This window comes from Lepidochelys kempii, chromosome 24, assembly GCF_965140265.1.
Source record: "Lepidochelys kempii isolate rLepKem1 chromosome 24, rLepKem1.hap2, whole genome shotgun sequence".
Classification (NCBI taxonomy): Eukaryota; Metazoa; Chordata; order Testudines; family Cheloniidae; genus Lepidochelys; species Lepidochelys kempii.
This window is the reverse complement of record NC_133279.1, coordinates 10,076,285-10,091,722: the sequence shown is the minus strand read 5'-3', so window position 1 is coordinate 10,091,722 and position 15,438 is coordinate 10,076,285. Positions and strand designations below refer to the sequence as shown.

The window sequence follows — 15,438 nt, the reverse complement described above, 5'->3', positions numbered from 1 at the left end:
GGAAGTACAGTTTTTAAAACTAAAAGGATTTCCTAAGCATCTAATGTGCTCTCTCCTCTGGGTAGGCAGTAAAACTAAAATAAACAGCATCCATGGAAGTATTAAGTCTGGTCAGTTTCACTGTCAGGTTCTCATGCACTAGGACAGTATAAATCCCCATCACTCTAAGGCAAGGCTTAAGACCAATCAAATTATTTTCATTGAAATTAAAATAAAATCATGTAAATATCAGTTGACATCCCCATCCCTCTTATTTCTGAATTATTTTTGTAATACTGAGGGACAGTGTTGTATGAGTTGTAGCTGGGAGAACTTGGGAAAGAGAATGAACAGTAGCTGTCTGGCTGGAATGCCATTAGCTGCTCTGCTGGCTGGCCTAGGAGCTATGCCCTAGAAAAGAATGATGGTGGAGAGTTATGGCAGAGAGCTGGCATGGGGTTGGGGCTCCAGCCCTGTGCCTTAACCACAAGACTAATTTTCTCCTCCACGATCCATTTATTAGCATTTGGTAACATGGAAACCCCTCTTCTGGTGAGCATAGCAGTATTCCTTCTGCATGGTGTAAGTGCAGGATGTGGGGAATCCTCAAGTTTTTAATGGATTCACCCTAAACCTGTGGTTTTCGTACTATGTTGTTGGGTTTCGCATATTTCACACATCTGAAATGTAACTGAATGCTCAATAGTAGAATGTGTCCTTTGGAAGGTGGGGGTCCCCGCAGGGCTAGCTGCAGCTATCTACTGAGAGTCCGAGTGCTGCCTTTTTTGACATACTCCTAGAGTGGCATGTTGGGATGAAAGGATTATTAGGCTGTGTAAGATCTTGATCAAGTTACATTTTGGGCCTAAATCACCTGATGACAGTCTCTGTACTTAAAGGAGCACTGTCTTAGGTTGCCATACTCCAGTACTTAGGAGAAAACCCTGCTTAAATATAGGAGCCTCAAGTGAACAAATACAAGGCGGTGAGAGTGTACAAGAGATCCAGTGTATGCCAATACATAGGGTTGTGTTCACAACAGTGATCTGTCTGCAAAGACCCATGGGGTTTTCGCTGTCTGGTAAAGCAGACTGAAATCAGGATGACCCTGAAGGTAGGGAGTCTTTAGTAGACCAGAGAAAAGCCTGACATTTTTCATACTGCTGCCCTATCTCCACAGCCATCGTGCCTGTGCAGCTTGGTCCAAATGTGGCTGCAATACTGTGTGTTCTGGCAGAGCTAGTCCATTAGTGTGTTTATAGCTACATATCCATTATAATAATGGATTGTTCAGTAACTAAGGAGCTATAAATATCAATTCAACACTCTTAAAATGGGTTGGTGTGCAGTATTTTAATCCTGTTGTTGGACTTTGTATTGCATACAACTGAAGTGTAATTGAGTGACAATCGTCACTTGCAAGGTGGGGGCTAACTGGCTTCCTACTGTTGGACACTACTAGATTGTAGACTTCAGAAGAGTGCAAGTATGTCTGATATAAAACAGAACACACGCCAACTTGCACACAATATCATTTGATTGGAACTAGGAATCTGCCTTCTGGAAAGAGCTTACAACGTGCCTTGCATCGTGTTTTCTCAATTTTAAAAATATCGGGTAGATGTTGTTCATAGTGGTACTGGGGCCTTCACCCCACAACTTCTATTCTAGTTAATGGAGCTTGTGGCTAATGCCACCGCACTACTTCAAAAATCTCCCCCATCACCTTTCAATGGGGCGATCTCAAAGTGCTTAAGCCTCAACTTGGTGAACTAGGCATCATCCCTGTTTGACGACTGGGGCGCTCAAGGCACAGGGCCAGGAGGTGACTGCAGCAGAGCTAGGAATAAAATCCAGTTCTCAACTCTCAGTCTTGTGCCTTAACCACAAGACTAATTTTCTTTTTCATGATCCATTTATTAGCATTTGGTAACATGGAAACCCTTCTTCTGGTGAGCATAGCAGTATTCCTTCTGCATGGTGTAAGTGCAGGATGTGGGGAATCCTCGAGTTTTTAATGGATTCACCCTAAACTTACAACACTTGACATAGATCTTCTAGAAGCTATCCAGTGGTAATGGTTCACTTACTGGGAGCTGGGCTGGAATTGAGGGCATCCCAGAAGTGAAAGACTCCTGCTCATCTTTAACAAGCAGTAGGTTAAGGGAGGAAGGATGATCTCTTGTCTAAAACACAAGCGCTAGATATTCCATGCTCTGGGTCTTTTACTGACTTTGGGCCATGTCCCTTCAGCTCTCTTTGCCTTTTTCTCCACCTGTGTACAATGGGGCTAATATGTGCCACACAAGGCAGTTGGGGGGCTAAATTCAGTGACCCTTGTAGAGTGTGTACACATCCTTGGATGGCAGGTATTGGAGGGTGAATGCTCTTTCACTGAGGGCCTGGTGTGGGAGGGATGTCTAAAAGAGTTTCCCATCTGATGCAGCATCGTGTGCATTGTTACCTGCCTGTGTAATTACTGTTCCTTCAGCATCAGAGATCTGCATGGGGCTCACCCAGCCAGAGGCTGTTCTAAAGCTGGCAGTGTTTAGGGGAACAAGGTGTGGTACATTAACGTCTTCCTGCACATTGTGGTTTGACCCTTGGCTTCCTTGCATTGGGAGGCTTACTGGCTTTGAATAGAATCTAGGTATTGTGCTGGGCAGGGCCCTGGCATTGCCGCCTGGTAGTGGAATCTAGTGTATGGCAATATATGTGGTATTGGAGCCTGCTGGGGAGACGGCATCTCTTCAGCTTAACAGGAAGAGGAGATCGTCTGTCTGTAATTAAAAGGTAGGTGGTTCAGGTTTAATTGAGGATCCTGGTGTCTGTACATGGGGGCCCAGAGTGTAAGCTCTTTCGGGCAGGAGTTGCATCTTTCTGTGTGTTTGTAGGACACCAACTCTGATCTGATGCTCTGGGCACTACTGGAATGCAAATAATACATAGCTGATCTACCGAGACAGTATGCTTAGTCCCTGTCAGGTCAGGGAACAAGTGAGTGCTTTCCCTTAATGACAGTTTCCCCCACCTAATTTCTGGTCTAGCCATGTAATCTGCGGGATCCCAAGCTGTTAGAAGTGTGTGTGTTGGAGTGGGAGCAGAACAGGAGTTGCTTTCCCTTCTGGCTCCACTAATAGAGAGCAAGACTTGTTTGGGATGCTGGGCCCCAGGTGCCCGCTTAAGCTCCTGCCTGTAGAGCTGGTTTTAGAGTGTTGCATTGGTGGGTTTCCTAGTGTCCAGCCAGTACTCAGCTGGAAGGATCGTGCTGTGTTGCAGGGATCGAGAAGGCTTTGCACGCTGGTGTGAAGGGATATCTTCAAGTCTCTGACAGGGCGCTGGGGACATCAGCCCTTGGGCATTTGAAAGCTAGTGTAATTACCACCTTCAGATGTGTAGAGTACAAAGTTTTGAGTAGCCTAACGTTTCGGTTCCCCCAACTCTCTGAAGACTGAAGAGTTCCTTAGATCTATAGGTTTCAGAGTAGCAGCCGTGTTAGTCTGTATCCGCAAAAAGAAAAGGAGGACTTGTGGCACCTTAGAGACTAACAAATTTATTTGAGCATAAGCTTTTGTGAGCTACAGCTCACTTCATCGGATGCATTCAGTGGAAAATACAGTGGGGAGATTTATATACATAGAGAACGTGAAACAATGGGCGTTACCATACACGCTGTAACGAGAATGATCAGGTAAGGTGAGCTATTACCATCAGGAGAGCCAGCGGGCAGGGGAGGAACCTTTTGTAGTGATGATCAAGGTGGGCAATTTCCAGCAGTTGACAAGAACATCTGAAACGCCCATTGTTTCATGTTCTCTATGTATATAAATCTCCCCACTGTATTTTCCACTGAATGCATCTGATGAAGGTCAGTTCCCAGACTGCTGCGCTTGGCATCACAGCATGGGGAGTAGATGGCCAGCCCTCTGTGGAGAAAGAGGTGGTTAGGGACTATTTAGAAAAGCTGGACGTGCACAAGTCCATGGGGCTGGACGAGTTGCATCCGAGAGTGCTAAAGGAATTGGTGGCTGTGATTGCAGAGCCATTGGCCATTATCTTTGAAAACTCGTGGTGAACGGGGGAAGTCCCAGATGACTGGAAAAAGGCTAATGTAGTGCCAATCTTTAAAAAGGGGAAGGAGGAGGATCCTGGGAACTACAGGCCAGTCAGCCTCACCTCAGTCCCTGGAAAAATCATGGAGCAGGTCCTCAAAGAATCAATCCTGAAGCACTTGCATGAGAGGAAAGTGATCAGGAACAGTCAGCATGGATTCACCAAGGGAAGGTCATGCCTGACTAATCTAATCGCCTTCTATGATGAGATTACTGGTTCTGTGGATGAAGGGAAAGCAGTGGATGTATTGTTTCTTGACTTTAGCAAAGCTTTTGACACGGTCTCCCACAGTATTCTTGTCAGCAAGTTAAAGAAGTATGGGCTGGATGAATGCACTATAAGGTGGGTAGAAAGTTGGCTAGATTGTCGGGCTCAACGGGTAGTGATCAATGGCTCCATGTCTAGTTGGCAGCTGGTGTCAAGTGGAGTGCCCCAAGGGTCGGTCCTGGGGCCGGTTTTGTTCAATATTTTCATAAATGATCTGGAGGATGGTGTGGATTGCACTCTCAGCAAATTTACGGATGATACTAAACTAGGAGGAGTGGTAGATATGCTGGAGGGTAGGGATAGGATACAGAGGGACCTAGACAAATTGGAGGATTGGGCCAAAAGAAATCTGAGGCTCAATAAGGATAAGTGCAGGGTCCTGCATTTAGGATGGAAGAACCCAATGCACCGCTACAGACTAGGGACCGAAAGGCTAGGCAGCAGTTCTGCGGAAAAGGACCTAGGGGTGACAGTGGACGAGAAGCTGGATATGAGTCAGCAGCGTGCCCTTGTTGCCAAGAAGGCCAATGGCATTTTGGGATGTATAAGTAAGGGCATAGCGAGCAGATCAAGGGACATGATCATTCCCCTCTATTCGACATTGGTGAGGCCTCATCTGGAGTACTGTGTCCAGTTTTGGGCCCCACACTACAGGAAGGATGTGGATAAATTGGAGAGAGTCCAGCGAAGGGCAACAAAAATGATTAGGGGTCTGGAACACATGACTTATGAGGAGAGGCTGAGGGAACTGGGATTGTTTAGTCTGAGAAGAGAAGAATGAGGGGGGATTTGATAGCTGCTTTCAACTACCTGAGAGGTGGTTCCAGAGAGGATGGCTCTAGACTATTCTCAGTGGGAGGAGAGGAGAGGACACGGAGTAATGGTCTCAAGTTGCAGTGGGGGAGGTTTAGGTTGGATATTAGGAAAAACTTTTTCACTAGGAGGGTGGTGAAACACTGGAATGCGTTACCTAGGGAGGTGGTAGAATCTCCTTCCTTAGTTTTTAAGGTTAGGCTTGACAAAGCCCTGGCTGGGATGATTTAATTGGGGATTGGTCCTGCTTTGAGCAGGGGGTTGGACTAGATGCCCTCCTGAGGTCCCTTCCAACCCTGATACTCTATGAAGTGAGCTGTAGCTCACGAAAGCTCATGCTCAAATAAATTGGTTAGTCTCTAAGGTGCCACAAGTACTCCTTTTCTTTTTCCTTCCCTCAAGCTGTTCTACAGTGTTGCTGTAGATTGGTAAACAGCTGCCATGTTTTACCCCAGAGGTGGTTGCGTTCCATTAGGTAGGGAAGTAATTTCTTTCTCCCCTGGAGGCTTGTTTTCTCTGGATGCCAGTTAACTCAGGGGAGTGAACACCTTTGTAAAGGCCAGTCCGGACATTCCCAAATGTTTGTTCCAAGGATACATGGTTGTCTACCCTAAGCCAGTGGTTCTCAACCTGTGGCCCACAGATCCTTGGGGGTCCACAGACTCTGTCTAAGGGATCAGAAGAAGCTTGTCATTACTCCAGAACAGTGGTTTTCAACCTCTAGTCTGTGGACTAATATTTCCAAAGGGGTCTACACCTCCATTTGAAAATTTTTAGGGGTCCACAGATGAAAAAAGGTTGAGATCCACTGCCCTAAGCTGATCCCTGTGGGCAAACTACAAACGCTGATAGCTGGGGAATATCCAGACTAGCCTTTAGAAATGTTAGCTACTCGGTGATGTTAATAAGTCTCATGTAGACACACTCTGTATAAAAGAGGCTATTAAATAGGACTAATGGGGAAAAATGGGTTAAAATACCCACCTCCCTCCCAGCTTTTTACTCTGTGCTGCTTCTCTTTTGTATATGGAGAGTTTACAACTTCTTGCCCAATGCGGGAGAACCCCCTGAGGATTAGGGCAGGTCTACACTTAAAATGCTGCTATAGCACTTAAGTGAAGATGCTCCTATGCTGGCAGGAGAGCTTCTCCTGTCAGCGTAGTTAATCCACCTCCCCGAAAGGTGATAGCTATGTTGATGGTAGAAGTTCTCGTGTTGACATTGTGCTGTCTACATGCGGGGTTAGGTTGATATAAATCCACACCTATGAGCGATATAGTGATCCCAATATAGGTCTGTAGTGTAGATCTGGCCTTAGTCCTTGGCTGTCTTCTTTCTGGGCCATCTCATTGCATTTATCCCAACTCTCTTCCCCCTGCTGGCTTCTGCTCATCTAGGCTCAAACTCTTTTCTCCTGAACCCCTGAGAGGCTACAGCTGTCCTTTGGTAGAGTCAGAGGTAGGAAACAGTGCTCTCTCTAACTGCTTTGTTAGGCCAGGGATCCTGGTAGTCACCTTTGACCTGAGCAGCTTTCCTCCTCTGTCAAGGTTCCTTCCTCACTCTGAACTCTAGCGTACAGATATGGGGACCTGCATGAAAGACCCCCCTAAGCTTATTCTTATCAGCTTAGGTTAAAAACTTCCCCAAGGTACAAACTTTGCCTTGGCCTTGAACCCTATGCTGTCACCACCAAGCGTTTTGAACAAAGAACAGGGAAAGAGACCACTTGGAGACGTCTTCCCCCAAGCCCTACACCCCCTTTCCTGGGGAAGGCTTGATAAGAATCCTCACCAATTTGTACAGGTGAACACAGACCCAAACCCTTGGATCTTAAGAACAATAAAAAATCAATCAGGTTATTAAAGAGGATTTTAATTAAAGAAAAGGTAAAAGAATCACCTCTGTAAAATCAGGATGGTAAATACCTTACAGGCTAATCAGATTCAAAACATAGAGAATCCCTCTAGGCAAAACCTTAAGTTACAAAAAGACACACAAACAGGAATATACATTCCCTCCAGCATAGCTTATTTTACCAGCCATTAAACAAAAGGAAATCTAGTTTATTTTCTAGCTAGATTACTTACTAACTTAGCAGGAGTTGTAAGGCTTGCATTTCTGATCTGTTCCTGGCAAAAGCATCCCACAGACAGCCAAACCCTTTGTTACCCCCCCTGCCTCCTCCAGATTTGAAAGTATCTTGTCCCCTCATTGGTCATTTTGGGTCAGGTGCCAGCGAGGTTATCTTGGCTTCTTAACTCTGTACAGGTGAAAGGGTTTTGCCTCTGGCCAGGAGGGATTTTATAGCACTGTATACAGAAAGGTGATTACCCTTCCCTTTTATATTTGACATCCTCTATCACCCTTCTCTCCATATGGTCACTGGAGCAGGGTCAGGACTCTTTACCTTGGCTGTGTGTCTGCAGAGCTACACTTCAGAGCAATCTGTTTCCCTTTCCTGGGAAAAGGCGCTTGAATGCTGCACCTTCCCGCTGCTCCATGGGATTAGTTTGAGGGCGGATTGGCTAGAACAGCGTGAGCATATAGTATTGTGGCCTTTGGGAACCGGACGGAGCATCAGAGTGCAAAGGTTCTGCTATGGTTGGAATGTGACAGTTGATCAGAGAAGGTGGGAGTAACGGCTCCATAGGGTAATAAAGAGGGGGTTGTGGCTCCAGCCAGGGGCAGCTGGGGTAGGAGACCCCAGGAGAAACCATGAGTCCTGTGAACTGAGGAAGAGCAGGCTTGGAGTGCAGGCTGGGCTAGTGCTGTGAGCTTGCAGCTCTAATGACCCACTTTAAGAAGTATGGTTCCAAAAAGGGGTCTTACATCAGCCCAGTGCACCCCATGAAACTAGGGAGAGGCCGATCCTCTGCCCATTGCCTCAGCACAGATATGTCTGAGCCACCAGCTTGCATATGTGAGGGGAGGGATGGTTCTCTAGTAGTTGGAACATAGAAATCCTCCTGATGCCTGACTGGGTTTTATTCCCAGCTCTGCTGTCTGGGTGTTGTGGCCTTGAGAGTGATGCCCTCTCTTTATGGGTGGGCATACGGGAGCTCAGGCGTTAGTGAAGACTGCTTTTTGTAAATTGCTTTGAGGGCCTTGAGTGGAAGGGGCTATACATGGCTCAGGTACAACTAACAGAGCTTTGAGTAAAACTTGATTGATCACCTGGAAGTGCGAGTGGAGATTATACCATGTATTGGGACTTAAAAGTGGTTATACCACATGTGGAGACAAGAACCATGTGGTAAACTATATTGACCATGCACCGTCAACCATTTCACCTGTCTGTTTGCCCATCCCCACTGACTCAAGCCACTGATGGGTAGCATTCAGTCCTAAACCTTGAATCTGTCTCTGGTCCCGTATTTCACGAACAGTTATGTCTTCTAATGGCCACTTCCCCTTCCTTGCAGTGGTGTAAGGCATTGGTTTATGCCCTTTTCAGGCTGGACTGAACAACATTACTCTGCATACTGAAAAGCTCTTTCAGAGGCTGTTAGAACTAGAGTGGCTGTCTTCTCCCATGAATGCCTCTGGAGCTGGACTCGTGGGCCAAAGGCATCCCTCTCTAGCTTTACAGAGGGGATGTGAAAATGAGTGCTAGTAAAAACTTCCTATAGAATGTGTGGCTTAAATAGAATACATGATGGCATGTGTCTAAGGATCTGACACTCATTTGGTATGTGGCGCCGTTGTGTCCATCTCAATGTCCGTAGAGCAAACCTGTATTCCACACAATTGTGTACTACAGAGAAGTAAGTAAAGTAGCTTCCATCACTAAATCTTTCCAATGTGATGGCTACCTGCCCATAACAGATAAAAGTGCCAGCATGTTAAATGAAGAGTAGCAGCCCCCTGATGCTGACAAATGATGTCTTTAGGCATCCGTTAAAGCCGTTCTTTTCTGCAGGCTCCACCAAAAGTGTGTCCCTGCTAATGATCTACTTTCTGGAATAACTTGGAGTAAAGTCCCTTGTAGACCTGAGAAGACTTTGATCTGCTCTCTTTGTTTATAAGATGTTCACATCTACATATTAAGCACAAGATGTCTGTCCTTCCCAACATGAGCCCAAACTTACCTTCACACCATAAGCAAAAGACCTCTCCTCTTCTCTCCAACCTCTTGCTGTCATGCCAAAAGATGCAGCAAGCCCTGGCTTTCAGATCTGGGGGGCAAGGTAGACTGACATCCAATGCCCTCCACTGACACTGCCCTGCCACGAGCCCTCAGAGAGTGCTCCATGCTTTAAGCAGCTCAAGGAAGGAGAAGCATAACTTGGGCAGATAGGGTTCATGCCAGGTGCCTAGGGGTCAGTCGGCCCAGAAGAGGATAGGGATTGCTTCCAAGGAGGACAGCCAAGGAATACCCTAGTGAAGGGATTTGGTAGAACTGGCAAAAGATCTTTAGTTGCCCCTCTCGAGGATTGCAGACTAGGCCCTCCTCTGCAAAAGTTATAGTTTGCTTTCCTACTTGATCTTTGTTGAGTGCTACTGTTTAATCTCCATTATTATTATTACTGAGTTGTGTATTCAGCTCTGTACACCCAGACCCTGCCCGAAGGAGTTCCTAGTCTAAGTACATTGTAATCTCATTGTCAAGTTAAACTGTGTTTAACTGTGTATGAATCAGATAGCTAATAGCCCATTTTAGACAGGCTGACACAAAGTCTCTCCAGCTAGAGAGAATCCAGCCTGCCTTAAATACAAATCAGTTTAGAGAGGCCTCGCTTTGAACGCCTTCAACTACCTAAATGTAAAAGAGGTGGCTAATGGATACAATCTGTTTTCATCTTCACAGCAGCTGAGTTAATACCGCCAGAGGAAGCAGGAGATGGAGAGGCAAGAGGGAGCAAATCTTTCCTCCTCAGAAGTTCCTTGCTAGGCAGCTGAGTGTTTTCCACTTGTGTCCTTATTTCTTAGCTAGGTTTATAATTAGAGCAGATACAAAATAAAACAAAGTTTTAAGTACCCCACAGCGGCAGCTCCTGTGGCTCTTGTCCCATGGGACTAGGCCTGCCTCAGTGCAGTGGGTGTTGTGACCTGGCACACTGGGTTGCAGCACCACCCAAATTTGGCCAAGCTGTCCCTCCATTGTCTTGCTAAAATTGAGCTGTGATATGCCCTGGTGTGCCAGGTTGCAATGACGGAAGTGGGGAGCTGTCACTAGGGGATGAATGCAGGATGGGCTTGTCCCCATTCCCTCTCTCCCCTTTTCCCAGTATGGATAAAACAAAATAACATGAAATTCCTGAAAAATAAAATGAAAATTTATTTAAAAAAACTGAATTTCGATTATAATCCCCTGGGGTGGGTGAGTGAGAAGGAGTCAGATTAATTACCCAGTAATGATTGCCTTTCCTCTTGAAGTAACTTTAACTGCCAGGTTCCACAGTAATGTTCACCAAGTAGAATTGGAGATAAGCTATTAACTGGCTTTCCAATCTGCTCATTGCTTGAGAATATCATTAACAGTTTCAATGTCGAGTCCCACTCCAAAAAAACTTCCAGCTAAGATTGTTCTGGTGGTTTAACGTAATCCTTGTATGTATCATATATCCAGAAAGTTAAAATAAAAGTGACACCGTCAGCTTGAAATCTGGTTAGATTAAAAGTAGTTGTCATACACCTGCCCTGCCAGTTGCTGTCGTCGTGTGTTTGTGTGGTTTTTCTCTTAGTGTGCTTTTCTCCTGCCTATCCTGCGTGGAACCACCCCATGCAAACAAGGAAAATGGATTAGAAAAAACAGCCGAAATCTTTTTGAAAGTGACTAATTTTTTTATGCTCAAATTGAGACTTTTAAAAGGGCCCGATTTTTTTTTTTACGAAGTGCTGAGCACCCACTTCTGAAAATCTGGAGTCTCAAGTTGTGCTACCCAAAATCGAAAGTCACCATTCAGAATGCATAGACAGAAGTGACTTCTAAATTTACTACTCTTTAAAGAGCACATGGGGAAGAAGCAGAGCATTGTTTCTCTTTATTTAAAATGACCAGAATCTGTTTATTTTGTTGACATCAGTTTGAAATATTGCCCTTGTGATTCAATCTCACTGAGAGTAATCTGGGTAATACTTCACTGCTATAAAAATCCACTGAGCCAAATTCTGTCCCTTCCTGGCACTCTCTGAAATCTCACTGACTTCATTAAGCTGCAGGGGTATAAATCGGGGCAGAATTTACTGTGATATAAGAACGACCACACTGGGTCAGACCAATGGTCCATCTCGCCCAGTATCCTGTCTTCTGACAGTGGCCAATGCCAGGTGCCTCAGAAGGAATGAACAGAACAGGAAATTCTCAAGTGATCCATCCCGTCACCCATTCCCAGCTTCTGGCAAACAGAGGCTAGGGACACCATCCCTGCCCATCCTGGCTAATAACCTTTGATGGACCTATCTTCCATGAATTTATCTAGTTCTTTTTTGAACCCTGTTATAGTCATGGCCTTCACAGCATCCCCTGTCAATGAGTTCCTCAGGTTGACTGTGCATTGTGTGAAGAAATACTTCCTTTTGTTTTTTTAAACGTGCTGCCTATTAATTTCATTTGGAGCCCCTAGTTCTTGTCTTATGAGAAGGAGTAAATAACACTTCCTTATTTACTTTCTCCTCCCCAGTCGTGATTTTACAGACCTCTATCATATCCCCTCTTAGTCGTCTCTTTTCCAAGCTGAAAAGTCAGTGTCATTAATCTCTCCTCGTAGGGAAGCTGCTCCATGCTCCTAATAATTTTTGTTGCCCTTTTCCAATTCCAGTATATTTTTTGAGATGGGGCGACCATATACAGTATTCAAGGTGTGGGCATACCATGAATTTATATATAGAGGCAATATGATATTTTCTGTCTTCTCTGTCCCCTTCTTAATGATTCCCAACATTCCATTAGCTTTTTTTGACTGCTGCTGCACATTGAGTGGATGTTTTCAGAGAACTGTCCACAAGGACTCCAAGATTTCTCTTTTGAATGGTAACAGCTAATTTAGACCCCATCATTTAATATGTACAGTTAAGATTGTTTTCCAGTGTGCATTACTTTGCATATATCAACATTGAATTTCAGCTGCCATTTTATTGCCCAGTCACCCAGTAGTTTAGTGAGATCCCTTTGTAGCTTTTCGCAGTCTGCCTGCGACTTAACTATCTTGCGTAGTTTTGTATCATCTGCAGATTTTTTCCACCTCACTGTTTACTTCCTTTTCCAGATCATTTATGAATGTTAAATAGTACTGGTTCCAGTACAGACCCCTGGGGGACACCACTGTTTACCTCTCCCCATTCTGAAAACTGACCATTTATATGTGTACCTGTCATCTAGTAGATGCTTTCACATAGATTAGTCCCAGAATTTGGTACAATGTGTGTGTTTTGCACTAGTATAAGAAATAATCTGAAGGCCCTAGGGGTATCTAGTGAAATTCATGCTTGTGAAGGATAATTTATGGAAACTGATGTTCTGTGTTTGCTCCAGTTCATGCTGCCCTGACCCTCCCCTATCAGTGTGTCTAAGCACTGACCTAGAGGTGTGACCTCGTGGATGTAGGCTGGATGGGATGGGAGTTTGTTCTCTCTAATCCATCTAATCTTTGCCTTTTCTGCTAAGACTACAGATCAGGCCAACTGAAAACTGATAGTGTGCAAAGATCCACTTGTGTTCCCAAGATCTGGATTGAGATCCACTCACTTTATGTGGGCCACAGAGCTGCCAGCAGGTGGCGGTACCCAGGGTGGAACAATTTAAATCAAGGCCATTGAAATCAATGATCCACCTTGGCAAGAACATTTTTCACTTCTGACTTTGATTGGAATTGTGACCTAGATCGTTTTTTGTTGGCGGTTGTAGGGGAGTTTATCAACTGAGCAAATAGTGCCACTGTTTTTGCAGGGTGTCCCATTGAACTATATCTGAGCTGCTGCGGAGGAGGAAGCAGGGGCTAACTGACATGATTCCCACAGCATTGTGAAACCATTGCCGAAGCAGAAAATGTGCAATATTTTTTGTGGTGCCATATTCAGGCATCACTGATGCTGATGGACAAAGTAGAGAAGTGCACAGAGCTGCATTAATTACAGGTTCCATTAACAGCACTGGAAATGGCCGATAGTAAAGAGAATACTGCCTTTTCTCAATTCTTCAGAAAATAAGAGACTCAATGCTATTTTTAAAAAAGTCACTAAAATCCAGTAGGAGGGAGATATCCCTGTGGTGTAGACCAATATGATACAGTCTGCTTTGAAGTTAATGCCTAAAAGCAGTTTTACTAATTGTGGCTCGATGGAAAGATTAATATTGAATAGCTCCTTTGCCTCTAGCAGGCTGCAAACTGAAATTTCTCTGCCATGGGAAGAGCTCTGGGTGCTAGACTAAGTTTTTTTTTTTGTTTGTTTGTTTTTTTTTGTTTTTTAACTAATGATTAAAAATCATTTTCCCCTCAGGGAATTAACACTAAAACACTTGGCTGAGACCAGGAGGCTGGAATATTTAATTCAGGAATTGAGGGGGGGGGGGGGGAAAGGAACCCTGTAGAGTACCTGACAGGATAGCATAGCTACTACCTTGGTAACTTTCCTGTTCGGTTTTGAAGGGATTCTGGATATGCCTGGGTGAGTGGGCTTAAGATTTGCTTTAAGGAAACTAAAAGTAGCCGTTGCCAGCATGAGATCCCATGGAATGTCACTGTGGGGTAACTAAAGATCTATTCCACAATGCCCTTGGAATGAAGGGAGCTGGAAATGCTAGAGCACTATTTCTCTTTTGTTTTGGATTGATCATGTGCTCATGTAAAATTAAAATGTTCAATTAATTGAGCAATGGCAGTAAGTGTGAGGGAGCTTCCAACCTCACAGATAAGCTTCCAGTGCACTGGAGTTCCCCTGTGCTCTGGGAAAAGCATGGGAGGATAAATGAGTCCTGAAGGTCATCTTGGACTCCAGACTAGTGAGGGGGCTAAATTCCAGAGCAGTGGGCCTTCCAGTGGGAATGCCTGGTCCTCCCACTACATTTGGGTGGGAGGGATAGCTCAGTGGTTTGAGCATTGGCCTGCTAAACCCAGGGTTGTGAGTTCAATCCTTGAGGGGGCCATTTAGGGATCTGGGGCAAAAAGTGGTCCTGCTTTGAGCAGGGGGTTGGACTAGATGACCTCCTGAGGTCCCTTCCAACCCAGAGATTCTATGATTATATGATTACTGAGAGCGTTTGAGGTTTGGAAGCACCTCGTGCATAGGAAGGTGTTTAGAAATCTGTGATTTGAGGTAAAAAAGCTTCTTGACTAGCTTTTGACCCTACAATCTGTGATGTCAGCACTTACTGCACCTCAAAGCTACCCTTCCTCAGCTGTATTTCAGATCTAACATGCTTAATTTTGTGATATGGGCATATGAAAGTGGTCTCTTCAGTTATGGATGGATTTTGTGTAGCTGTTGTTGCAGAGCTAATGTCAAGAACTCCTCATTCCTTTGAGTGTAGCTGGGGATCAGGAGTTGGATGGAAAGAGTTTGCCTTGTGACAAGGTACAAATGAAAGGGGAGTCAGAGGACCAAGGTGGAGAGACTAGGGAGGGTTCACATAGGGAAATATGGTGGAAGGCTTTAAGAAATTAAGCAGGTGCATTGGGTCATGGGGCCTTCGCTTCTCTGTTGGGTCAAGGCAGTATTCATGGAAGAATGCAGCTGGAGGACTGTACAGACGTGGAAATGGTTGGACGGGGGCAGAGGGGAAGAATTGTCCCCTGAGAACCAGAGCATTGCAGAAGTTATGCTTGTTAGTTTTGGACTGCAATGGTAGCAGCCATAACTGTACTATGATGTATCTTCCACTGATCTTGTGCACTAAACAGGGTCAGTATTTGAGTGGGAGACATCCCAAGGAATATTTAGGTCATCTAGAAGTAAGTGTAGGTATTCTGAACCCATATCCCAACGTGGTGTAAAGGGTGCACTGTGATGCTCCAGTTATCACATATCAGAGGAGAGATAAAGCTGAGCTCCTGACCACTTGTGGATATTAACAAGTTGTGATAGGACTACCAAAGACTTTGTATGATGGCCCCAATGTTGTGGCCAAATGCCACCTTGACTGATGGCATTATGTTTCTGAAGTGTCCTCTGTAGACAGTAAACTGCTATCCAATATTGCCGTTTTTAATAATGCACAGTCACCTTCCATCCCAGAAGTGGCCAGCAAAGTTGTCCCCCTGGATAGCTTGGAGATGAGTTTGGGATCCTTTGAGGTAAAAGGAGCTATGGAATTTGGAGGCATTTATT

The 15,438-nt window shown here is 44.9% G+C and overlaps 1 protein-coding gene across 3 annotated transcripts in view; it reads left to right on the top strand.

The window, feature by feature from the left end:
- The window catches only part of DCAF8 (DDB1 and CUL4 associated factor 8), a 71,634-nt gene that overhangs the window by 21,683 nt on the left and 34,513 nt on the right, over nt 1-15,438 (top strand). The gene's annotated exons all lie outside the window — the stretch shown is intronic.